This window comes from Sceloporus occidentalis, unplaced genomic scaffold (assembly GCF_023333645.1).
Source record: "Sceloporus occidentalis isolate IW3139 unplaced genomic scaffold, rSceOcc1.0.p SCAF_5, whole genome shotgun sequence".
Lineage (NCBI taxonomy): Eukaryota > Metazoa > Chordata > Lepidosauria > Squamata > Phrynosomatidae > Sceloporus > Sceloporus occidentalis.
The window spans coordinates 56,061,307-56,067,338 of record NW_028316985.1 but is presented as its reverse complement, the minus strand read 5'-3'; the positions used below and the strand labels follow the sequence as shown (position 1 = coordinate 56,067,338).

General features: G+C 42.9%; 1 protein-coding gene across 2 annotated transcripts in view; it reads left to right on the top strand.

Annotated features, from left to right (window-relative positions):
• Nucleotides 1-3,091: 3,091 nt before the first annotated feature.
• Nucleotides 3,092-6,032, top strand: part of RAB3IP (RAB3A interacting protein) — a 36,667-nt gene continuing 33,726 nt past the window's right edge. The window contains exons 1-2 of one of the 2 annotated variants that reach the window (XM_089524132.1): nt 3,453-3,468; nt 4,633-4,754. The gene's annotated coding sequence lies outside the window, so the exon portion shown is untranslated. Of the gene's footprint in view, nt 3,469-4,632; nt 4,755-6,032 lie in introns of both variants that reach the window. The other variant, XM_089524131.1, reaches the window with a different exon arrangement.

Sequence of the window (6,032 nt, the reverse complement as noted above, 5' to 3'; positions counted from 1 at the left end):
TTAGAAGCTGAGCAGGATCAAGCCTAGGTGAGGAATACTAACCAGGGTTTGCAGTGTCCCTTCCATACTACATAATTATAGCACTATGATTCCACTTTAATGGCCATGGCTGTATTTTATAGAATCCCATGGTATGTAGTTTGAATTGTAAATACACATCCCTAACCTGCCAATCCCAGTATTCCATAGGATGTAGGCATGGTAATTAAAACAGAATTGTATCACTACAAGCTGCCCTGGTTGTGTTGCACAGAGAGGCGGGATATTAATAATAATAATAATTGTGTAGTGTGAAAAGGCCCCAAGTAAGGCTACAAAATAATCCTGACTAAAGCCCCAGAGAGCTGTTATCCGTCACAATTGATACCATTGGGCTAGATCAGTGATTCCTAAACTTTGGTCCGCCAGATGTTTTGGACTTCAGGTCCCATAACTCCTGACTGTTGGCCAAGCTGGCTAGAGTTTATGGGATCTGAAATCCAAAAGACCTGGAGGATCAAATTTGGGAACCACTGGGCTAGATGGACTATTAATCTGATTCAAATGTAAGACACCTTCCCAGATTTCTATGTTTAATGCCCATCCGTCCTGCTAGCATAGCCAGTGTGATCATGGGTGCTGCAGTCCAACATCTGGAGGGGCATAAATTACCCCCTCCTAAGTTTAGACAGCCATTTCTCCCTTTCAACCAGAATGGTAACGTAAAGCTTCCTCTCAAATTATTTTAGCCAAAATACTTTTACTAAAGCACTAGAACTGCCAATTAGCTTATGGCCCAGGTACAAAGTGTTGGTTATTACCTTTAAAGCTCTACATGTTTTGGGTCCTGGCTACCTCCAGGATCACCTCCGCCCATATAATCTGTCCTGTACGGTCTGGTGGACATTTACCCCAGTCAAGCAGGACTGGGGCTGCATCCACACTGCAGAAATAATCCAGTTTGATACCAATTTATAGTCCTTAGTTTGAGCAAACACTTCATGCAAAATTACATAAATGTGCTGGTACCCCACAAAACTACAAATCCCAGGATTCTGTAGGATGGAACCATGGAAGTTAAAGAGGTGTCAAAGTGCATCATTTCTACTCTGTAAGGCAGTTTGACAACACTTTTTGTGCTGTAGCTCCATATTATGGTATCCTGGGATTTGTAATTTCACAAGGACTTTAGGCTTCTCTGCTAAGGAGTACAGGTGCTCCCCAAAATGACAAACTCCAGGATTCTGTAGGATGGAGCTACGGCAGTTTAAAGTGTTGTCAAACTGCATTATTTCTCTAAACAAGAAAGAATGCAGTTTGACATGACTTTGTAGCTCCATCCTATGGAATCCTGGGATTTGTAGTTTCACAAGGTCTTTAGCCTTCCTTGCCAAAGTATCCTGGTGCCTCCCAAAACTACAAACCCCAGGATTCTACAGAATGGCGCCATAGCAGTTAGAAGTGGTGTGAAACTGCATCTTTTCTGCAGGGTAGAACTGCTACCACTGTAATTTTAACCTTAAACTGTTTAATTCTTTTTAAGGGGGGATATTTTGTATATATGGTGTATTCTTTTAACATTGTAAGCCTCTTTGATTGTTTGTACAAAAAGCGGGATAGAAATAAAAGTTTTATTTATTATTTTATTTAGAAATAATGCATTTTGACACCACTTTAAGTGCTGTAGCTCCATAATATGGAATCCAGGAATATGTAGCTTCACAAGGCTCTTAGCCTTCTCTGCCAAAGAGTGCTGGTGCCTCACACAAAACTACAAACCCCAGGATTCTGTAGGAAGGAATCAGGGCAGTTAAACTAGTGTCAAACTGCATTATTTTTACAATGTAGGCATAGGAGATTACCACACTACGCTCTTATAGTGCTGCTGTCACAGTTTTGCTACTCTGGCTGCCTCCTGTTGTATTCTGGGATTTGCAGTTGAGGGAGGGGCATTTAGAATTCTCAGCCAGAGAGCTCTGAGGCCTCACTGAACTACAAGACCCAGAATGCATCAGGAGGCAGCCAGAGCAGCAAAAGTGGAATAGTGGCACAATATAAGAGTGTAGTGCAGTAATCTTGGTAGATATACTGAAATAATCTGTCTCAATACCACACTGCAGAAACAACTCTGCTTGTCACTACTTTGACTGCCCTGATTCAATGCTAGGGAATTCTGGGAACTGTAGTTTTATGGAGACATTTAACCTCTGTCAGAGAGCTCTAGTGCCACAATAAACTACAATCCCCAGGATTCCCTAGCACCGAGCCAAAGCAGTTAAAAAGATCTAAAACTGAATTATTTCTGCAGCGTGTTTTGGACCTAAGTGCCCTGGCTCAAAGAAATAGAATTCTGGGAATTGTAGTTTTATGAGACATTTAGCCCTTCTCTGTCAGAGAGCTCAGGTGCCCCAACAAACTACAATTCCCAAGGTCACTAGTGGGTTTCCATGGGTGACCGGGGATTTGAACCCTGGTCTTCAGAGGTGTAGTCCAGTGCTCAAACCACTGCACAATATTGGTTTTCACTCTTAGTTTGAAACTGTTAGTTTTAACTGTTATAACTCCATGCTATGGAATTCTGGGAACTGTAGTTTTGTGAGGCAATTTAGCCTTCTCTGTCAGAGAACTCCAGTACCACAATACACTACAATTCCACTGAGCACTGAGCCTGGGTAGTTAACGCAGTCTCAAACTGGATCATTTCTGCAGTGTGTTTTGGACCTTTAATTGCTATTAGACTCCATGCTATGGAAGTCTGGGAACTGTAGTTTTGTGAGACAATTCAGCCTTCTCTGTCAAAGAGAGCTCTGGTGCCACAATAAACTACAGTTCCCAGGATTCCTTAGCACTGAGCCACGGCAGTTAAAATCTCAAACTGGATTATTTCTGCATTGTGTTTTGGACCTTTAATTGCCATTTGACCCCTGCTATGGAATTCTGGGAACTGTAGTTTTGTGAAACAATTTAGCCTTCTCTGTCAGAGAACCCCAGTACCACAATAAACTACAATTCCCAGTACTGAGCACTGAGCCAGGGTAGTTAAAGCGGTCTCAAACTGGATAATTTCTGCAGTGTGCTTTGGACCTTTGACTCAAGTGTTATGGAAATCTGAGTAATAACTGTCGTCTTGTGAGACCGTTTAAAGCCTTCTCTGCCAGAGAAACAAACTACAGCCCCTAGAATGCCACAGCATGGAGCCCATGGCAGTTAAAGCGGTGTGGAAACGGGTTTATTTGCACAGTTGAGAGACACACAGCAGCTCAGAGAGAGGCGGCGCCTAATAGACTTGAGAGAGTAGCTCTACTGGGCCAGAGGCCGCTGTGGGCCTGGTGCGCATGCGTAGTCGGGCCCAGCCGCTCTGCCTTGCTATTTGGGAGCTAGAGACTAGAGGAAGAGAAGCGCCAGCAAAGGCAGCAGCAGCAGCAGCAGTGCCTCAGTCGTGGCCACCCTTCTTCCCCAGATAGGGAACCTTCTCTCTGGGCTGGGCAGGTAAGCCTCCCTCTTCCCTTACAGGTCTCCCTCCACTTCTGACCCCCAACTCCATAGTCTTGGCTGCCTGGGGGCTCCCTTTGGATCCCTGTTTGCACCTGCCCCTCTCCAGAGCACCCCAAATATATGTTTTAAGGAGCCCCCCACTTTCCCTGCACCCCTTTTTAATCTAGATTCCCACTCTGCCTAGTCTAAACAGCCTCCTCTGCCTTCCCAAGGAGACCTTTCCCTCTCTGCTCCTTCCCAATCCCCTCCTGCCCCTTTCCCCCCTGTTTATGTTTCTGATCCACATCAGGAGTGACACCTCTTTCAATCTGGATTATGCGTCACCTTGACCTTCGGAAGTGACCCAGTTTTCCTGCTCTGGATGTTTGGGTTTGTTGATAAGATGCACCCCAAAAACAGGATGATGATAATAATGATCATCATCATCATAATAAAATATATTTATATCACACCTCTGTGTAGCACAACCGTTAAAACATACAATTCCCAACCCCAATTTCCCACCCACCCCTTAAAATACAATTAAACAATTCAAAATTAAAAACGTGCCTTAAAATAACAACATCCCACTATCCCCTCCTTCCTTACACAGACAACACAATAATTTCAATGTAGCAATAATAAAAATACACTTTACACCGATGAGGTGTAATGTGGCAGAGAGGGATATAGTGGCGTCAGGGGCTGTATCCACACTAGAGAAGTAATATGGTTTCACACTGCTTTAACAGCCAGGGTTCAGTGCTGTGGAATTCTGGGATTTATAATTTCCTGTGGCACCAGAGCTCTCTCTGACAATTGCAAAACAATCTTGGGGGGGCTTCCTTATGGTCCATGATGCTCTGCTCTGGTGCCACACCATTGAAGTGGAGCCTTAACCATTGAAGTGGTGTCAAACCAGATTATTTTTGCAGTCCACTGGTGTCACAAGAGACTACGAATCCCAGAATTTCATAGCATTGAGCCTTGTGTATTAAAATGGGGTCAAACTGGATTATTTCTGCAGTGCAGATGCAGCCAGTTTTAATGGCTGGCTAGTATGATATGTTTGTGTATCTGTCTTTCTAGGCAATCCTATATTCCACAGGCAGTTATGATCTGCTATTGAAGGAGTGGGTTGTCACTAAAAAAATGTTCTTTTTTGTTTTATTATTAAAGCTTTTTGACACTTCAAGCTGCTTTGCTTTTGTTGCGGCTGCTGGAATCCAGTAACAGAGGCTCAGTTGTCTGAGGGCATTACATCTTATACAGCAAGAGTTCCACCTAGATGTACTGAAGTGGTTAGTGTGCTGCATGGGGCTATTTGGGATTTTTGAGTTTGGGCAAGTCACACTCTCTCTGCTTAAGAGAATGGCAGTGGCAAACCCTCTATGAGGAAACTTGCAAAGAAAGCTCCATTAAGGTCGCCATAAATCGAAATGACTTGAAGGCACCCAACAACAACAACAACAACAATATGAGACTACAGTCAGCAGCAACAGCATAGTCAGCCAACCCAACAACAACATGGGACTACAGTCATCTCAGTAAGATTTTTTTATCCATGGACTCAAGCATCCATGGCTTCAAGATATATACATTCCAAAAATGTATATTTTTTTTGATTTTGCCATTTTATATAAGGGACATCATTTTATTATACTATTGTATTTAATGGGACTTGAGCATCTATGGATTTTGGTATCCACAGGGTCCTGGAACCAAACCCCAGCTGATCCCAAGAGCTCACTGTATTTGGTTTTTTAAAATACAGTACTACAGACTAGTAACAGTATCTCTATGAAATCTTTGTTTTGTTTACCAAGAAGCCAGTATGCACATAGGACCTCTAATGCCTGTAAACAGGCCTAGAAATCCTTATAACCTGTGGCGCCCTTAATAATGTCTGGCCTCCCAGAGTCTACTGTATTCTCCAAATTCATACAGCTTGCATTCCTTGCATTCCTCATTTTGCAAGTTAGCTATTTTGTGTTCTCCCCTCCCCCTGCCAGTTTTCCTTTGTCGCCTCTTGGCTCTCCAGCCATCAGCTGAAAGCCAAAGAGACCATAAGTCCAAAATATACTGCAGAAATAATTCAGTTTGTGACCACTTTAGTTTCCTGGCTCAGTGCTAGGGGATCCTGCGAATTGTAGTTTATTCTGACACCAGAGCTCTCTGACAGAGAAAGCTAAATGTCTCACAAAACTACAGTTCCCAGAATATCCTAGCATTATGCCAGGGCAGTTAAAGTGGTCTCAAACTGAATTATTTCTGCAGTGTGTTTTGGACCATAGAAATAAATACAGTGGGCCCTTGATATCCGCTCGGGTTTGGTTCCAGGACCATGGATACCACAATCTGTGGATGCGCAAGTCTCATTAAATACAATGGCATAGTTAAATGGTGTCCACCAATACAAAATGGCAAAATTAAGGTTTGCTTTTGGGAATTAATATATAGTATTTTAAAAATATTTTCAAACTGGATGCTTGAAACCCTGGATCATAGATTCGAAAGCCTGACTGTACCTATAAACTGAACTGATTTATTTAGCACACATATTGGTGTTTTGAATTCAG